At 41.1% G+C, this 21,461-nt stretch overlaps 1 long non-coding RNA gene across 3 annotated transcripts; it reads right to left on the bottom strand.

Moving 5' to 3' along the window:
* Nucleotides 1–76: 76 nt before the first annotated feature.
* LOC115146613 (uncharacterized) lies at nt 77–20,095 on the bottom strand. Of its 3 annotated transcripts, none has more exons than XR_010459564.1 (3): nt 20,006–20,095; nt 592–2,513; nt 77–477 (listed from the first exon to the last, which is right to left on the bottom strand). It is a non-coding gene; the product is annotated as an uncharacterized LOC115146613 (long non-coding RNA). The 3 variants fall into 3 exon arrangements; XR_003866179.2 differs by lacking the exon at nt 20,006–20,095 and having other exon boundaries at nt 592–1,141; nt 2,434–2,724; XR_010459563.1 differs by lacking the exon at nt 20,006–20,095 and having other exon boundaries at nt 592–2,729.
* Nucleotides 20,096–21,461: the final 1,366 nt, after the last annotated feature.

Genomic DNA, 21,461 nt, shown 5'->3' with positions numbered 1-21,461 from the left:
CGAGTACCAGGTCTCTCTCAATTCAGTGACATCAGTATAAAGCCTGTCTGTCAGTCTGGACATCATCTTGCAAGTCTCTGTGCTGGCTCTTTTTATTTTTCTGAGAACACATACACACATAGTCACTGTTCTATTACCAATGGCAGTTAGGATGGGTAATATCTGACACACAAACAGGTACTATGTTGATGTTTGAACAGGTCTGGCATTTGGCAAAAGCATCTGTAGTTTTCTCCATCTGTAGAAATAGGCAGAGTTGAGGAAAAGTTCATCAGTGACACATAACGAAAAGGGTGTTGCAAATGCTGGACATTTCTGCTGTACTGTATTTTTAGTAATCCCCTTCAGTCCCATATTGTGGATGTGTTGCATGCCAGGTCTCTCTCCATCCAGAGACATCAATATCAAGCCTGTCTGTCGGTCTGAACTTCATCACATCATCTTGCAAGTCTTGAAGATCTGTCTCCATAGATGTATCTGTAAACACATACACAGGCCCTGTTCTATTACCAATGGCAGTTAGGATAGGTGATATCTGACAAACAAACATGTACTACGTTGATGTTTGAACAGGTCACAGCCTAAACATACCTAATTCTGGTCTCCCCATCAACGACCGTTGGTGAGCAGGCAGGAGGTGAGGCTGGAGGTAAGGACTTTGCCAGTGCCCCCTTGATGGGCATGGCAGAGTAACTCCTGGCCCCTCATCAAAGATACTGGTTTGTCACACACAAACACACACACACACACACACACACACACACACACACACACACACACAGTGCACTGCTTACGTTATCAATGGTGGTTATGATTAACATGGTGGAACCAACCCGATTGCTGCATTCACCTTTCTATTTCACTTCCGTTCTCATGATATGTGAAGTGAGAATGGTAAACATAGCGATCAGAAGGTGAATTGGGACAAACTATGACCAGGTCAAACATCACCAACCTGATTCAAGTGTCCTTCCTGTTCCATTTATAGCAATGCTCAAAGTGAGGGCATGTCTGCGTGATGCTGAGGGTCCCCTTGTTGCATGTTCAGCTGCAAACTGAATATCTCCCAAACAACTGCAGCAGGCAATCCTTATAAACAATGCACTTCCTCATATTATGAGGTGGTGTTGACTGGGAGGGGCTGTGACAGGGTGATACAATAGACAGCCAAGTAGTAAATGGCATTTTGTTGAAAAGAAAGGACAAAGCTTTTCAACAATGCACTTCACAACCAAAATGACTATATTACTTGTATCTGCTTAGCTGGGTAATTAACCTACTAGATTATCAAACCAGGTGTTTTTTCAATACAACTTTTCACATAACACACATTGTTGATGTAGCCATCTGTGTCATCAGGGCAGTAATTTGAGTCAAGCTAATTCTAGGTCGTCACTAGTTACGACAGCAACAAAGTGATTTTTTTTGTACCTATATTTAACTAGGCAAGTCAGTTAAGAACAAATTCTTATTTACAATGAAGGTCTACCAGGGAACAGTGGGTTAACTGCCTTGTTCAGGGGCAGAAGCAGATTTGTACCTTGTCAGCTCAGGGATTCAATCCAGCAACCTTTCGGGTTACTGGCCCAACGCTCCAACCACTAGGCTACCTGCCGCCCCATAAACCACACCTATTTCTAAAATATATCTTCTTAAAATGTGATTTTAAATCTAACCTTAACCACACTGCTAACCTTAAAAAGTATATTTTTGTTTTCATGAATTTTTACAATAGAGGCCATGTAAGACTTTGAGGCTGTGGTAACTAGTGGAAACCCCTAATTCTATGCTTTACAGATGTAGACTGATTGTAGCTCCAGATCACAGAAGGTTGGTGGCTCCTCAATTGGGGAGAACGGGCTCATGATAATGACAGGAGCGAAGTAAGTGGAATGGTATCAAATACATCCAAAAACATGGTTTCCAGGTGTTTGATACCATCCCATTTGCTCCATTCCGACTATTATTATTAGCCGCAGTTTCCTGTACTCCAGATTGGATTAGATTCCGGCCGGTGACGCCGCTACGGGTTGTTGATCCTAGTTTACTGTATTATTTAGACTCAGACATGAGTTCGCTACTACCATAACTGAATCCATTATTTAGTTTTGGCCTAGACCATACAGAATACACTTGCATGAGCAACGAAATAACTTGCAAATCCAACTTGTAGGCTAACATTAGCTAGCTAGCTAGCCTGCCTCACTAGCATTATCAAATGATAACGTGACATAACCAGCAGTATCTAGACAATACACAAATTTGTATGCGCTATGACCTCAATTGTAATGCTAAAGTTAGCTAAAACGTTAGCTAGCTTGCCTTGCTTTATCAAAATATGTCTACCTACATAACCAGCAATAACGTTATCTAATGTTATTAGGTCAATTATACCAGAGGTCATTATATTCCAGTAACTCTGGTTATACTCACCACCCCCGGTCGTTGCATACCAACTTTGCCTTACTGGTTCAAACATTGGGACCGACGAAGCCATTCCGGATTCTCCGGTCCTTCGGCAAAGAATGAAAACCATAGAACTTTGGCTGTGGAATCATGGTCAATCCTTACAGGGCTTTTCAGTCTGCTTTCTTTTGAACGCATTGGGAATTATGAAACAACTGCGCACCATTCAATGAAGGGAAGCGGAGGGGCTATTTACACATGGAACTTGGCATCACAGTTGACCTATTTGCTTATGGTTTTTCCTACACCTAATGACCTGTTTTTTTAAATTATATGAACCAAAAATATTAAATTTTATTTGGAACGGCAAGCCAGACAAAATTAAAATGTCATATTTATATAAGGAATATGAATTCGGAGGGCAGAAATGATTAAATATTAAAGCATTAGACCTCTCACTAAACGCATCAGTCATACAAAAGTTATACTTAAATCCAAACTGGTTCTCTAGTAAATTGGTAGGAATGCCCTTTTACCCTTTATTCAGATTACACCTGCTCACTTTCAGTTGTTTGAAAAGACAATAATCTCCAAAATATCGTTATTTTTTAAACACACCTTAGAAAGTTGGTTAACATTTCAGTTTAATCCACCTGAAAAGACGGAACAAATAATACAACACATTTTGTTGTTAAATATACAAATGGATAGACATTTTTAAAAAAGGTATAATTTTAGTGAATGATAACATTAACAAGACTGGTGGAGTTATGTCACACATGCAGCTAACACAGACATATGGAATTGTCTGCTCTACCCAAAATTACAACCAATTAATTGCAGCATTACCACAAAAATGGAAGAGGCAAGTAGAAGGGGAAAAAGTAAGGAACTTGTATGTCGGCCCGCATTTTTTTAAATGTTATTTATTTCACCTTTATTTAAACAGGTAGGCAAGTTGAGAACAAGTTCTCATTTACAATTGCGACCTGGCCAAGACAAAGCTAAGCAGTTCGACACATACAACAACACAGAGTTACACATGGAGTAAAACAAACATACAGTCAATAATACAATAGAAAAATAAGTCTATATACAATGTGAGCAAATGAGGTGAGATAAGGGAGGTAAAGGCAAAAAAAGGCCATGGTGGCGAAGTAAATACAATATAGCAAGTAAAACACTGAAATGGTAGATTTGCAGTGGAAGAATGTGCAAAGTAGAGAGAAATAATGGGGTGCAAAGGAGCAAAAATAAATAAATACAGTAGGGGGAGAGGTAGTTGTTTGGGCTAAATTATAGATGGGCTATGTACAGGTGCAGTAATCTGTGAGCTGCTCTGACAGCTGGTGCTTAAAGCTAGTGAGGGAGATAAGTGTTTCCAGTTTCAGAGATTTTTGTAATTCGTTCCAGTCATTGGCAGCAGAGAACTGGAAGGAGAGGCGGCCAAAGGAAGAATTGGTTTTGGGGGTGACCAGAGAGATATACCTGCTGTAGTGCGTGCTACAGGTGGGTGCTGCTATGGTGACCAGCGAGCTGAGATAAGGGGGGACTTTACCTAGCAGGGTCTTGTAGATGACCTGGAGCCAGTGGGTTTGGCGACGAGTATGAAGCGAGGGCCAGCCAACGAGAGCGTAAAGGTCGCATTGGTGGGTAGTATATGGCGCTTTGGTGACAAAACGGATGGCACTGTGATAGACTGCATCCAATTTATTGAGTAGGGTATTGGAGGCTATTTTGTAAATGACATCGCCGAAGTCGAGGATCGGTAGGATGGTCAGTTTTACAAGGGTATGTTTGGCATCATGAGTGAAGGATGCTTTGTTGTGAAATAGGAAGCCAATTCTAGATTTCACTTTGGATTGGAGATGTTTGATGTGAGTCTGCAAGGAGAGTTTACAGTCTAACCAGACACCTAGGTATTTGTAGTTGTCCACAAATTCTAAGTCAGAACCGTCCAGAGTAGTGATGTTGGACGGACGGGCAGGTGCAGGCAGCGATCGGTTGAAGAGCATGTATTTAGTTTTACTTGTATTTAAGAGCAATTGGAGGCCACGGAAGGAGAGTTGTATGGCATTGAAGCTCGTCTGGAGGGTTGTTAACATAGTGTCCAAAGAAGGGCCAGATGTATACAGAATGGTGTCGCCTGTGTAGAGGTGTATCAGACTCACCAGCAGCAAGAGTGACATCATTGATGTATACAGAGAAGAGAGTCGGCCCAAGAAATGAACCCTGTGGCTCCCCCATAGAGACCGCCAGAGGCCCGGACAACAGGACCTCCGATTTGACACACTGAACACTATCAGAGAAGTAGTTGGTGAACCAGGCAATCATTTGAGAAACCAAGGCTATCGAGTCTGCCGATGAGGATGTGGTGATTGACAGAGTCGAAAGCCTTGGCCAGGTCAATGAATACGGCTGCATAGTATTGTTTCTTATCGATGGCGGTTAAGATATCGTTTAGGACCTTGTTCGTGGCTGAGGTGCACCCATGACCAGCTCTGAAACCAGATTGCGTAGCGGAGAAAGTATGGTGGGATTCGAAATGGTCGGTAATCTGTTTGTTGACTTGGCTTTCGAAGACCTTAGAAAGGCAGGGTAGGATAGATATAGGTCTGTAGCAGTTTGGGACAAGAGTGTGTCCCCCTTTGAAGAGGGGGATGGCCGCAGCTGCTTTCCAATCTTTGGGAATCTCAGATGACACGAAAGATAGGTTGAACAGGCTAGTAATAGGGGTTGCAACAATTTTGGCAGATCATTTTAGAAAGGGTCCAGATTGTCTCGCCCGGCCGATTTGTAGGGGTCCAGATTTTGCAGCTCTTTCAGAACATCAGCTGAATGGATTTGGGAGAAGGAGAAATGGGGAAGGCTTGGGCGAGTTGCTGTGGGGGGTACAGTGCTGTTGACCGGGGTAGGGGTAGCCAGGTGGAAAGCATGGCCATTGGTGACAGTGTTTCCTATCCTCAGTGCAGTGGGCAGCTGGGAGGAGGTGTTCTTATTCTCCATGGACTTTACAGTGTCCCAGAACCTTTTTGAGTTTGTGTTGCAGGAAGTAAATTTCTGCTTGAAAAAGCTAGCCGTGGCTTTTCTAACTGCCTGTGTATATTGGTTTCTAGATTCCCTGAAAAGTTGCATATCACGGGGGCGGTTCGATGCTAATGCAGATCGCCATAGGATGTTTTTGTGTTGGTTAAGGGCAGTCAGGTCTGGAGAGAACCAAGGGCTATATCTGTTCCTGGTTCTAAATTTCTTGAATGTGGCATGCTTATTTAAGATGGTGAGGAAGGCTTTTTTTTTTTAAATAACCAGGCATCCTCTACTGACGGGATGAGATCAATATCCTTCCAGGATACCCCGGCCAGGTCGATTAGAAAGGCCTGCTCGCTGAAGTGTTTCAGGGAGCGTTTGACAGTTAGGAGTGGAGGTCGTTTGACCACAGACCCATTACGGATGCAGGCAATGAGGCAGTGATCACTGAGATCTTGGTTGAAAACAGCATAGGTGTATTTAGAGGGCAAGTTGGTTAGGATGATATCTTTGAGGGTGCCCGTGTTTATGGCTTTGGTGTGGTACCTGGTAGGTTCATTGATCATTTATGTGAGATTGAGGGCATCAAGTTTAGATTGTAGGATGGCTGGGGTGTTAAGCATGTTCCAGTTTAGGTCTCCTAGCAGCACGAGCTCTGAAGATAGATGGGGGGCAATCAGATCACATATGGTGTCCATAGCACAGCTGGGGGCAGAGGGTGGTCTATAGCAGCCGGCAACGGTGAGAGACTTGTTTTTAGAGAGGTGGATTTTTAAAAGTAGAAGTTCAAATTGTTTGGGTACAGACCTGGATAGTAGGACAGAACTATGCAGGCTATCTTTGCAGTAGATTACAACACCGCCCCCTTTGGCCATTCTATTTTGTCTGAAAAAGTTGTTCAGAATTTTTGGTGGTCTTCCTAAGCCAGGATTCAGACACAGCTAGAACATCCGGGTTAAAGAGCATTAAGAGCATTAAAGAACATAAATGGTTAAAGAAAAGTGTGATAGATAAAAACATATACCAATTTCATTTAAGGACCAAAAAATTGACAGCTGTTCCATAAATAGCAAAATAGTTGGGAAGAGATTTTCGATGAACACATTCCATGGCACATGGTTTATGAATTGATACGCAAAACAACACCGGATTCAAAACTTCAATTTTTTCTATTTAAATTACTATACAAAATTCTTGCAACCAATAGAATGTTATATATATGGGGATACAATCAGATTTTGCTGTGAGGAGGCAGAGTCATTAAATAATTTATTTTGCTATTGTCCATGTGTAGCTCGTTTTTGGTCACAGGTCCAGGAATGGCTGAAGAATTGCAACATTTGCCTAGAACTAACGCTGCAGATAGCAATACTGGGTGATTTGAAAAGCCATAGTCAATCAATCAATAATATAATAATTATTTTAGCAAAAATGTTAATTTTGAATGTACAATCTGTAGAAGCTATGAGAATAGAAAGGTTCAGTACTTTTGTGAAGCATCACAGCACAGTTGAAAAATATATGGCAAATAGAAATCCAAAATTGATGGTGTTAAGAGATAGATGGGAGGGGTTGAATGGAGCTGAAGGGTGAGACTAATAACAAGATAACCAATGTAAAACATACGGGGTCTGTAAGATGTATATAGGTTCAGAAATGTTGTGAATTAGCACAGTTACAAACAGAACTCAAACTGGATGGACATCAGAAATTGAGGATGGACTAAAAATACACAAAATATAACTAGTAAAATAGATTGTGTCTGTAAAATGTGAATAAGATGTATAAACTGAAGGTAGAAGCCTAAGTGTTTATTAGTTCACTCCACTCTGACCCACAATTCCAGTGGGTCAGAAGTTTACATACACTAAGTTGACTGTGCCTTTAAACAGCTTGGAAAGTTCCAGAAAATGATGTCATGGCTTTAGAAGCCTCTGATAGGCTAATTGACATAATTTGAGTCAATTGTAGATGTACCTGTGGATGTATTTCAAAGCCTACCTTCAAACTCAGTGACTCTTTGCTTGACCTCATGGGAAAATCAAAAGAAATCAGCCAAGAGATCAGAAAATAAATTGTAGACCTTCACAAGTCTGGTTCATCCTTGGGAGCAATTTCCAAATGCCTGAATGTACCACGTTCATCTGTACAAACACTAGTACGCAAGTATAAACACCATGGGACCACGCAGCCGTCACACCACTCAGACGGAGACTCGTTCTGTCTCCTAGAGATTAACATACTTTGGTGCGAAAAGTGCAAATCAATCCCAGAACAACAGCAAAGGACCTTGTGAAGATGCTGGAGGAAACAGGTACAAAAGTATCTATATCCACAGTAAAACGAGTCATATTTCGACTTAACCTGAAAGGCCGCTCATCAAGGAAGAAGCCACTGCTCCAAAACCACCATAGAAAAGTCAGACTACGGTTTGCAACTGCACATGGGGACAAAGATCATACTTTTTGGAGAATTGTCCTCTGATCTGATGAAACAAAAATATAACTGTTTGGCCATAATGACCATCGTTATGTTTGGAGGAAAAAGGGGGAGGCTAGCAAACTGAAGAACACCATCCCAACCGTGAAGCACGGGTGTAGCAGCATCATGTTGTGGGGGTGCTTTGCTGCAGGAGGGACTGGTGCACTTCTCAAAATTGATGGCATCATGAGGTAGGGAAATTATGTGAATATATTGAAGCAACATCTAAAGACACCAGTCAGGAAGTAAAGCTTGGTCGCAAATGGGTCTTCCAAATGGACAATGACCCCAAGCATACTTCCAAAGTTGTTTTAAAATGGCTTAAGGACAACAAAGTCAAGGTATTGGAGTGGCCATCACAAAGCCCTGACCTCAATCCTATAGAACACATATGTCAGAGTCAAGGCCCGCGGGCCACATCCGGCCCGCAAGAAGGTTTTTTACGGCCCCTGGGATGATCTTGATTTATTATTAGAACCGGCCCGCAGCAAGCCGGCAGCCCGCAGATCTTTTACACGCACCAATACTACATTTCCCACAATGCAAAGGTGACGCACCGAGCAGTAGGCTGCTGTTTCAATATTTATTGGCACAGCAGTCGTCAGCATCACAGTAAAATTAACTTTCAGATACCCATCAAAAATGGCAAAACGGAAGGTGGATACTGAGAACCGGGGTTTCAAACAAGGTGGGAGTCGGAGTATATGTTCAAGAAGGTAGCTGGAAAACCTGTGTGTCTTCTGTGTGAGAAAGTGTGGCGGTACTGAAAGAGTATAATCTGAGACGACATTATGAAACGAAACACGTGACAAAAAACAAGAATATGGACATGGAACAAAGGCTACAAAAGGCAGAGGAATTAAAAACGAGGCCTCAAATCTCGACAGGCTCTGTTCAAAAGCCAAATCACAAGGCCAGGCTGCTGTCAAGGCCAGTTTTATTTTGGCAGAAGAGATCGCTAAATCAGCCCGAACCATTTACGGAGGGGGGATTTCATCAAAAAACTGCATGATTAAAGTTTGTGACGCCAAACCCGGCCCAGAAAAAAGGCAACTCTTTTTAAATGTGAGTCTGAGCAGAAACACCATTGCCGAGAGAGTAGACCAGTTGTCCATCAATCTAAAAGAGCAGCTTGTGAAAAAGGGAAAAGATTTTATTGCATATTCCTTGGCTGTGGATGAGAGCACCGACATTTCTGACATTGCCCAGTTGTCAATTTTCATCCGCGGAGTGGACTCCAACCTAAGCGTGACAGAGGAGTTTTTGGCTTTACGCCCTATGCATGGCAGATTACGGGCATGATTTGTATGAAGAGGTGTCAAGATGTGTAAATGAGATGGAGCTGCCTTGGGAAAACTCGTGGGTTTGACAACCGACGGAGCACCTGCGATGTGTGGACACAGGAGCGGACTGGTGGCGAAGATACGGGAAAAGATGCAAGAGGAAAACGCGACAGGTGAGCTGACAGCTTATCATTGTATCATACACCAGGAAGCGTTGTAGCGGTAAAGCCTTGAAAATGGAGCATGTAATGAGCATCATCACGCCGCACAGTTAACTTTATCAGAGCCAAAGGTTTGAATCACCGCCAGTTCAAGGCATTTCTGACGGAGTTAGAAACGGAGCATGGTGATTTGCCTTATCACACAGAGGTGCGATGGCTAAGCCAGGAAAGGTGCTTCAAAGATGTTTAGCTTCCTGAGGAGATTTGTCTGTTCTGGACAGCAAAGGAAAGACACAACACAACTCCGAGACGAAATGTTTCTGTGTGAAATGGCTTTTCTGTGTGACATTACGAGTCATCTGAATGCAATAAACTTGCAGCTGCAGGGTCGGGATCGTGTCATCTCTGATATGTACAGTACAGTGAAGGCATTTAAAACCAAACTGACTCTGTGGAGACGCAGATGCGGAAAGAAAATTTGAGCCACTTTCCCAGCTGCCAGACCATGAAAGAGAAGCTCTCTACCAGTGCGTTCCCGAGCACACAGTTGGCTGATAAAATAGGTATGCTTGCCGCTGACTTTCGACGCTTCGATTTGCTGACTTTGATAGCACAAAAAAGCAGGTTGGAACTGCTCGGTAACCCATTTGCTGTTGACGTGGAAAGCTCACCACCAAACCTCCAAATGGAGTTGATTGACCTCCAATGCAATGATGCACTGAGGGCAAAATATGCAAAAGTGGGTGCTGCGGAGTTCGCCTGCAGGTTCCTCCCGGCACAATGCCCCAGCTGCGCATCCAGGCTGCTCAAACGTTGTCTATGTTTGGTAGCACATACCTGTGTGAACAACTGTTTTCTTTGATGAACCTGAACAAAACATCACACAGAAGTCGACTTACTGCTGAACACCTCCACTCAATTCTGAGGATTTCTTCAGCTCAGAGCCTTTCCCCGAACATTGATGAACTTGTGGAAAAGATGGGACACCACCAAGTATCACCCTCAACCTCAAACAAGTGAACATTACTGTGCAATCACATATTTAGAGTTTTTACTCAGTTCAAGTTTAAAAGTTAAAATTTAATATTTGTTTTCACTGCATGTTACTTCTCCTTAAACAAAGTGTTGTTTTTTGATTAATAGATTTTTGCACTTTATTTTTTTGTATTTCAATCCAATTATATTTTAAAAATATTTCAGTTGAGTGGATGATAGAAAATTGCTATTATTGTTTTTTTCTTTGAAGTAAATTTAGCCCACTTTTGCTAAAATAGAAAATATAGTCTACTGATGGTGCCTTGAATACCGGTTTCTTTCATTTAATGTTCATGTTATGGGGATATTTATATAAAGGAAATTTGTCTTTGTGTCTGTTGAAAATTAAAGATTACTGACAGAGCCATAAGAAAATATTGCTTTATTTATCTGATCATATTGTAATATATTTGTTAGGTTTTCAGTAGGTTCAGCTTTTTCACTAGACTATATGCGTCATTTAAAAATTTTTCAATGAATGATTGAAAAAGTTATCCATGCCTCGTTTGTAGCTGATTTTTTTATTTGGCCCTCCGTCCATTTGACTTTGACACCCCTGCTATAGAAGATTTGTGGGCAGAACTGAAAAAGCATGTGCGAGCAAGGAGGCCTGCAAACCTGACTCAGTTACATCAGCTCTGTCAGGAGGAATGGGCCAAAACTCACCCAATTTGTTGTGGGAAGCTTGTGGAAGGCAACCTGAAACATTTGACCCAAGTTAAACAATTTAAAGGCAATACTACCAAATACTATTTGAGTGTATGTAAACTTCTGACCCACTTGGAAGGTGATGAAATAAATAAAAGCTGAGATAAATCATTCTCCATGCTATTATTCTGACATTTCACGTTCTTAAAATCAAGTGGTAATCCTATCTGACCTAAAACAGGGAATTCTTACTAGGATTAAATGTCAAGAATTGTGAAAAACTGAGTTTAAATGTATTTGGCTAAGATGTATGCAAACTTCCGACTTCAACTGTGTATATATATATATATATCTCATGTACGGAGGCCAAATGCTCACTGGCTTCCCATGCATTCAGTACTATGGGCGGCAACCATGTCATACTCTTTCTGACCAGACAGCATCAGATATGCTGCACATACTGAGACAAAGGGGCTCTGTTTCATTCGCTCGGATGCTTTCTTTGGTGAGATTTTTTTAAATGCATTTTTAATTGAATCTTTATTTAACTAGGCATGTCAGTTAAGAACAAATTCCTATTTATAATGACGGCCTACACCGGCCAAACCCGGACGTCGCTGAGCCAACCAGGGTGTCTGTTGTGATTCCTCAATGCAGTAGCCTATTTTACATTCAGAAAGCAAACGCAAGTGTGCATCTCTCCTCCAATAGGCTAGTAGTAGGCCAAAGGAAACAAGTCGAAATAAGTGTCCATCAAGCTTTTGTAGTCTGGCTTTTCCTGGGACTCTACAAGATTTAAAAGAAATAGCCGTGGCAGTGGAGAGAACAATAAAGACAGACAGGCTGGAGATGTAGCCACAGCCGACCTGCTCATTAGGCAGGATTAGGCAGCCACTGTGGCGGCAGATTGACGAGGGCGTCATTTTCTGAGCTAAACTGATCAAGACACCTCCAACAACAACACATAAAACCTCAGATAATTCTTCCCACGAAACAATGACAATTTCTCTCAACCAGTGGTATAAGGGCTTTTTAGGTGAGTGTTGATGCCGCCCTGTGATAAGCAGTGCCCACTTTGTCAAAAGCTGAGGCAAAAAACAAACATTTTGCTTGTCCATTCCCAGCGAGCCTCTCCAGGGTGCTGCTGGAGAGATGCATCGCTGTAGCACTCCAGCAACGTTTCGTCCCCAAAAAATGTAGATAAGGTTTATGACAATGTAATGAGACGGACACTTTTTTACATCCTGCAGGTTTCTCCGATCAAATAGCCTAACATAAGACACGTTTTACATCCTGCAGGTTTCTCTGATCAAATAGCCTGACCTAAGACACGTTTTACATCATACAGGTTTCTTTGATCAAATAGCCTAACCTAAGACACGTTTTACATCATACAGGTTTCTCTGATCAGATAGCCTGACCTAAGACACGTTTTACATCATACAGGTTTCTCTGATCAAATAGCCTAACCTAAGACACGTTTTACATCCTGCAGGTTTCTCTGATCAAATAGCCTAACCTAAGACACGTTTTACATCCTGCAGGTTTCTCTGATCAAATAGCCTAACCTAAGACACGTTTTACATCATACAGGTTTCTCTGATCAAATAGCCTAACCTAAGACACGTTTTACATCCTGCAGGTTTCTCTGATCAAATAGCCTAACCTAAGACACGTTTTACATCATACAGGTTTCTCTGATCAGATAGCCTGACCTAAGACACGTTTTACATCATACAGGTTTCTCTGATCAAATAGCCTAACCTAAGACACGTTTTACATCCTGCAGGTTTCTCCGATCAAATAGCCTAACCTAAGACACGTTTTACATCATACAGGTTTCTCTGATCAAATAGCCTAACCTAAGACACGTTTTACATCATACAGGTTTCTCTGATCAAATAGCCTAACCTAAGACACGTTTTACATCATACAGGTTTCTCTGATCAAATAGCCTAACCTAAGACACGTTTTACATCCTGCAGGTTTCTCTGATCAAATAGCCTAACCTAAGACACGTTTTACATCATACAGGTTTCTCTGATCAGATAGCCTGACCTAAGACACGTTTTACATCATACAGGTTTCTCTGATCAGATATTCTTTTGGAGAGATTGGAAACCCAAATTGGTCTACACGGACATGTTCTGGCCTGGTTTAGATCTTATCTGTCGGAAAGATATCAGTTTGTCTCTGTGAATGGTTTGTCCTCTGACAAATCAACTGTAAATTTCGGTGTTCCTCAAGGTTCTGTTTTAGGACCACTATTGTTTTCACTATATATTTTACCTCTTGGGAATGTTATTCGAAAACATAATGTAAACTTTCACTGCTATGCGGATGACACACAGCTGTACATTTCAATGAAACATGGTGAAGCCCCAAAATTGCCCTCGCTAGAAGCATGTGTTTCAGACATAAGGAAGTGGATGGCTGCAAACTTTCTACTATTAAACTCGGACAAAACAGAGATGCTTGTTCTAGGTCCCAAGAAACAAAGAGATCTTCTGTTGAATCTGACAATTAATCTTAATGGTTGTACAGTCGTCTCAAATAAAACTGTGAAGGACCTCGGCGTTACTCTGGACCCTGATCTCTCTTTTGAAGAACATATCAAGACCATTTCGAGGACAGCTTTTTTTCCATCTACGTAACATTGCAAAAATCAGAAACTTTCTGTCCAAAAATGATGCAGAAAAATTAATCCATGCTTTTGTCACTTCTAGGTTAGACTACTGCAATGCTCTATTTTCCGGCTACCCGGATAAAGCACTAAATAAACTTCAGTTAGTGCTGAATACGGCTGCTAGAATCCTGACTAGAACCAAAAATTTGATCATATTACTCCAGTGCTAGCCTCTCTACACTGGCTTCCTGTCAAAGCAAGGGCTGATTTCAAGGTTTTACTGCTAACCTACAAAGCATTACATGGGCTTGCTCCTACCTATCTCTCTGATTTGGTCCTGCCGTACATACCTACACGTACGCTACGGTCACAAGACGCAGGCCTCCTAATTGTCCCTAGAATTTCTAAGCAAACAGCTGGAGGCAGGGCTTTCTCCTATAGAGCTCCATTTTTATGGAACGGTCTGCCTACCCATGTCAGAGACGCAAACTCGGTCTCAACCTTTAAGTCTTTACTGAAGACTCATCTCTTCAGTGGGTCATATGATTGAGTGTAGTCTGGCCCAGGAGTGGGAAGGTGAACGGAAAGGCTCTGGAGCAACGAACCGCCCTTGCTGTCTCTGCCTGGCCGATTCCCTCTTTCCACTGGGATTCTCTGCCTCTACCCTGTTACGGGGCTGAGTCACTGGCTTACTGGGGCTCTCTCATGCCGTCCCTGGGGGTGCGTCACCTGGGTGGGTTGATTCACTGTTGTGGTCGGCCTGTCTGGGTTGGCGCCCCCTTGGGTTGTGCCGTGGCGGAGATCTTTGTGGGCTATACTCGGCCTTGTCTCAGGATGGTAAGTTGGTGGTTGAAGATATCCCTCTAGTGGTGTGGGGGCTGTGCTTTGGCAAAGTGGGTGGGGTTATATCCTTCCTGTTTGGCCCTGTCCGGGGTGTCCTCGGATGGGGCCACAGTGTCTCCTGACCCCTCCTGTCTCAGCCTCCAGTATTTATGCTGCATTAGTTTATGTGTCGGGGCTAGGGTCAGTTTGTTATATCTGGAGTACTTCTCCTGTCCTATTCGGTGTCCTGTGTGAATCTAAGTGTGCGTTCTCTAATTCTCTCCTTCTCTCTTTCTTTCTCTCTCTCGGAGGACCTGAGCCCTAGGACCATGCCCCAGGACTACCTGACATGATGACTCCTTGCTGTCCCCAGTCCACCTGGCCATGCTGCTGCTCCAGTTTAAACTGGCCTGGGCCCTAGGACCATGTCCCAGGACTACCTGACATGATGACTCCTTGCTGTCCCCAGTCCACCTGGCCATGCTGCTGCTCCAGTTTCAACTGTTCTGCCTTACTATTATTCAACCATGCTGGTCATTTATGAACATTTGAACATCTTGGCCACGTTCTGTTATAATCTCCACCCGGCACAGCCAGAAGAGGACTGGCCACCCCACATATGCTCTCTCTAATTCTCTCTTTCTTTCTCTCTCTCGGAGGACCTGAGCCCTAGGACCGTGCCCCAGGACTACCTGACATGATGACTCCTTGCTGTCCCCAGTCCACCTGACTGTGCTGCTGCTCCAGTTTCAACTGTTCTGCCTTATTATTATTCGACCATGCTGGTCATTTATGAACATTTAAACATCTTGGTCATGTTCTGTTATAATCTCTACCCGGCACAGCCAGAAGAGGACTGGCCACCCCACATAGCCTGGTTCCTCTCTAGGTTTCTTCCTAGGTTTTGGCCTTTCTAGGGAGTTTTTCCTAGCCACCGTGCTTTTACACCTGCATTGTTTGCTGTTTGGGGTTTTAGGCTGGGTTTCTGTACAGCACTTTGAGATATCAGCTGATGTACGAAGGGCTATATAAATAAATTTGATTTGATTTGATTTGAGATAGCCTGACCTAAGACACGTTTTACATCCTGCAGGTTTCTCTGATCAAATAGCCTAACCTAAGACACGTTTTACATCATACAGGTTTCTCCGATCAAATAGCCTAACCTAGGACACGTTTTACATCATACAGGTTTCTCTGATCAAATAGCCTAACCTAAGACACGTTTTACATCCTGCAGGTTTCTCTGATCAAATAGCCTAACCTAAGACACGTTTTACATCATACAGGTTTCTCCGATCAAATAGCCTAACCTAAGACACGTTTTACATCCTGCAGGTTTCTCCGATCAAATAGCCTAACCTAAGACACGTTTTACATCATACAGGTTTCTCTGATCAAATAGCCTAACCTAAGACACGTTTTACATCATACAGGTTTCTCTGATCAAATAGCCTAACCTAAGACACGTTTTACATCCTGCAGGTTTCTCTGATCAAATAGCCTAACCTAAGACACGTTTTACATCATACAGGTTTCTCTGATGGCGCCCAATCAAATAAAAAATGTTCTGTCATGTTTTTAACAAACAATATATCCTAAAAACACGACAGTAAAGTAAAATGCACAATATGGGATGGACAATCACAACTGTTTCAGGAGTTTCACCCCATTGTAACAATCAGGGGTTTCATGTTTGTATCTGTCAAAGTTTGTATCTGTCAAAAATAAAATACTGCTACATTTCCTGCTGTGTAAACACATTGCAAATAGGCTCATGATAACTCCTGATAAAGTTGGGTAGATGATTTTATTAGAGCCTAAATAGAAAAATTGATTAGTCATAGGAATCAGGACTAATATAGCCAATGCAATGGCCTGTTTCACAAATGGTGGGCCTACCATATGGATGGGCATTCATAAAAGTACATGTGTGGACATGGTAGGCTACACCAAGTAAGCACGAGCCAACATCTTTTTTTGGTCCTGTCCAGACCGGACATCTTTTTTTGATCTTTTACAAACAGTAGGTAGGCCTACTACATAGATGGGCATTTCTAAAATAAAATGTTGAGGAAACACTGTAGGCTACACCTCAGTAAGTGCGGACAGATGGCGACGCCTTTTGGACATATTTTTTTGGTGCGGTCCAGACCGACCTTGATTTCAACTTCCGGACTGGACCAAATCTGAACCAATCATAGACGTCTATGTTTGGTTCAGATTTTGTTGGGTCTGGGCCACCCTTGATTTGGCCCAAACATAAACATCTATAAATTATGTTTTTTCAACTTTGATTCAGAACCAAAAATTTGCCTGATTCAACATCTGGAAAATACATATTTTCAACGTATGGAAAATACATATTTTCACAACCGGAAAATAAGTATTTTTAACTTTCATTCAGAACCGAAAATAAACCTGATTTCAACTTCCCGAAAAGAAGTATTTTTCAACATCTGGAAAGAAGCCATTTCAACGTTGTGGAAAATATGTATTTTAAAAATACAGTACGGAAAATAGGCATTGTCACCTTTCATTCCAAACCTAAATTGAACCTAACTTTTTCAGTTTGGATACTGGGACTATTCTAATTTAGCAGGGGCTGCATTTTTTGGCCTCACCTAGGGTGGCAGAATGGCAAGGACCGGCCCTGGATGTAGCCTATAGCCTAAGTTAGAAGCTTATGCATATTAGCCCATATTTAATAAGCTCAATGTTAGGCTTAATACTGCAGTGAATATATCCAGTCAATTTACACAGTGAAAGAAAATCATAGGTATCCTAGAATATGTGCACTCCAAAGCTACCCTATTGTTTAAGTTTTTTAGGGACAAGAAATCATCCTACCTAGGCTACAACAACATAATGTAATGAAGAATGTTATTGTTTTCAAGTGAGTACAAAACTCTAGTCTAGACTATAAACTGCAGTGAAAAGTCTACCCTATGTCATTTGAATAACCGCTCAAAAGCCTGTGTATTTTGTCAGGATGTATTGAATTTGGTTAAAAGGACAGTGACTTTCTTAATACTTTGAAAACGTCTTACCAAGCTCCTGTGTGTATCACACACACAGTTTGTTCTCTTAGCGATTATTCTGAACTTTAAACACATGTAACCACGTTAAGTCTAAGCCTATTGGTGACAGTCATTTACTCTGTGTTAATCTGTAATGTATCTCATGTACACTGTAATTGTTTGAGTGTTACTTATTTTGTGACTAACAAATTATATTAGTTGAACTGGGTAAATGCATTCCTCATTTTACAGGGTCATTATTTGATTGACTATATATTTATAATTTAGTAGATCTATTGGAAGTTGTTATATACACTGTACACATAGCACATGCTTGGGAACTACCTTGACATCCCTGATCTGCTTGCCTCAATAAATGATTGCTAGAACATTGGTCTCCAGGATTAGGTATTTGTATCTAGTCTCTTAATAATTGCATAACGGTGCAATTTAGGCACATGTTCATTATAGTCATACTGCCAGTTGATGTAAGGCTCGCTACCTTGACTAGATTCCTCCGGAGACGCACAGGGCCTGTTGTATTTATTCACATAATAATGGAGTCAGATTGATAAATGTTATTATTATATTCAAAATAATTTCGACATAATGGTTGGAAAATGTCCATCCCCCTACAGAGGAAGGCCCTAACAATTGTCAAAGATTCCAGCCATCATAGACTGTTCTCTCTGCTACCGTACGGCAAGTCTGGGACCAAAAGGCTCCTGAACAGCTTCTACCTCCAAACCATAAGACTGCTGAACTGTTAATCAAAAGGCTACCCAGACTATTTGCATTGATCCCCTTTTTTTTGCACTGACTCTGTGCACAGCCACTGGACTCTCTCTACTCACACACACTCACACAATTCCTTCAGAAAGTATTCACACCCACTGACTTTTTCGACATTTTGTTGTTACAGCCTGAATTTAAAAGGGATTCAATTGAGATGTTTAGTCACTGACCTACACACAATACCCTATAATGTCACAGTGAATTTATGTTTTACATTTTTTTTTTTTCATTTTACAAATTAATACAAATTAAAAGCTGAAATGTCAAGTCAATAACTATGTATCAATACACCCAATCACTACAAAAATACAGATGTCCTCCCTAACTCAGTTGCCGGAGAGGAAGGAACGATCAGGGATTTCACCATGAGGCCAATGTTGACTTTAAAACAGTTAGAGTTTAATGGCTGTGATAGGAGAAAACTGAGGATGGATCAACAACATTGTAGTTAATCCACAATACTAACCTAATTGGTGGCTGCATCATGTTATGTGTATGCCTGTAATCGTTAAGGACTGGTGAATGGAGCTAAGCACAGGAAAAATCCTAGAGAAAAACCTGGTTCCGTCTGCTTTCCACCTACACACTGGGAGATGAATTCACCTTTCAGCAGGACAATAACCTAAAACACAAGGCCAAATCTAAACTGGAGGTGTTTACCAAGAAGACAAAGGTGCTTCTACAAAGTATTGACTCAGGGGTGTGAATAATTATCGAAATTCGATATTTCTGTATTTAATTTAATACATTTGCAAAAATGTCTAAAAATATGTTTTCGCTTTGTCATTATGGGGTGTTGGTGTGTACAGTAGATGGGTGATCTGTGTAATCCATTTTGAATTCAGGCAATAACACAACGAAATGTAGAATAGGTCAAGGGGTATGAATACTTTCTGAATTCACTGTACCACACTGACACACACACACACAACATATGCTCACGCATACAAAACACACATGCATGTTGACGCCACACACACACACACTTTCACACGCTTCACATACGCTGCTGCTACACTGTTTATTATCTATCCTAATTGTCTTGTCACTCTTACCCCGACCTACATGTACATATTACCTCAATTACCTCAACTATTTTGTACCCCTGAACATTCACTCGGTACAGGTACTCCTTGTATATAGCATCATTATTGTTATTTTATTGTGTTACTATTTCCTTTAAAAAAATGTATTTGCTAATCTTTTCTTACTTTTTAACTGCATTGATTGGGGAAGCATTTCATGGTATAAAGTCTACACCTGTTGTATTCGGTGCATGTGACAATACAATTTGATTTGATGATCAATATATCTTGTTATGGAAACATTTGGGAGATAAAAGATTGTTCAATAATTCTCCGAAGCATTATGATACAAGCAGCTAATAGGCTTATACATGATCCTGTTATCATTGTTTCACATACCAGTATCCTCATCAGCAGTGATTTATGACAAAACAGACAAAAGTAAAAGAAAAATCTGACAAAATAAACATTCACACAGTCATCTTCTCTTTTGTAAGATGTGCTCTAAAATAAGAGGAGGCAGCAATTCAATGATGTTTACCCTAAATATAATCTGAACTAACAAGTTATTGTGATTTATAGAAGCAGTTCTTCAATATTTATAAATGTTCTTACACTAGGGAAAAACACGAGCCTATGTTTGACATATACATTTACAGTACTTAATCTTACAAACCTTGTCGGCTGGAGCGAGAGTCCTCTAGACTGTGTGTAAATCCAGAAGTGCCGTGCGTCTGGTCAGTCCAGTCAAGACGTTTCCCCACAGTGTTCCTCTACCCTGTGGTCGGCACCAACTCACTCTCTTATAGGAGGAAGGAGTCCATAATGGAAGTGATGTCACTCCATCTGTGCACTTCTTTTCTTCCATTTTTCCCCATTTTGTTTTACATCTTATATTCAAACAAGATCACGTGAGTGTGTAATATGAAAACACTTGAAATTATCTGGTTTGTCTTTGTTGACCACTTCGGTCGAGCTTTAAATGATGTGCAGCTTATAAAGGCTTCATAAAGCCAATAGGGCAGAAGTCCATAAGTTGTTGAAATTCTGGATGCCCAGATAGATACAAACAATGACCAGAAACTGCTATGTGGGGAATCGTAAGTGATTTGTTTTTGCTAGTTTCATCTCGTTCTTGATAGCTTGTCTTGTTTTGACGGATTTCAATGTGGCTAAAATATGCTAGCTAGCTAACCAACAACTGTAACAATGTATTTGAGAGAAAAGAAGTGCTCAATTGTGCAAATGTATTTATGTTGTCAATAAACGTTGGAGACGATATATAGTTTATGCTGACAATTTAAAGGTGAAATCAAACAATGTTTTTTTTAATGCGCGTGAATGAGTGTTCACACTGGAATTAGAATGCACGGTATTGAAAGAGAGAAAACAGACGGCCGTGAGAGTCAAACCCGCCAACGGCGTCATGTGCCGTCAAATCAAAAAGCAAGTGAATTTTTCTTGCGTCTATGCAAAGCAAAGATGGTAAAGTGAGCGGATAAATTCTAATAAAAAAAATACAACATTTACTCTAGGGTGTAGATGAGCTTTAATATTGCAGATGGTTTGTGGCTTCTATCAATGTAATGGTCTGCATCATTTCCAATCTCCCATATATATATATTTTGTGTGCATATGAATGTATATATATGTATATAGTACCAGTCAAATGTTTGATGCACCTACAGTACTTATTCAAGGGTTTTTCTTTTCTTTTTTTTTTACTATTTTCTACATTGAAGAATAATGAAGACAATTAGTGAAGACATCAAAACTAAAATAACACATGGAATCATGTAATAATCATAAAAATGCTAAACAAATCTAAATAGATTTTAGATTCTTCAATGTAGCCACCCTTTGCCTTGATGACAGCTTTGCCCACTCTTGACATTCTCTTAACCAGCTTCACCTTCAATGCTTTTTCAGCAGTCTTGAAGGAGTTCCCACATACGCTGAGCACTTGTTGCCTGATTTTCCTTCGCTCTGCAGTACAACTCATCACAAACCATTTCAATTGGTTTGAGATCGGGTGATTGTGGAGGCCAGGTCATCTGATGCAGCACTTCATCACTCTCATTCTTAGTCAAATAGCCCTTACACAGCCTGGAGGTGTGTTGAGTCATTGTCCT

Source organism: Oncorhynchus nerka, linkage group LG18, assembly GCF_034236695.1.
Source record: "Oncorhynchus nerka isolate Pitt River linkage group LG18, Oner_Uvic_2.0, whole genome shotgun sequence".
NCBI lineage: Eukaryota > Metazoa > Chordata > Actinopteri > Salmoniformes > Salmonidae > Oncorhynchus > Oncorhynchus nerka.
Note: the sequence above shows the minus strand (reverse complement) of the source record. Positions and strands in the feature narration are given on the sequence as shown.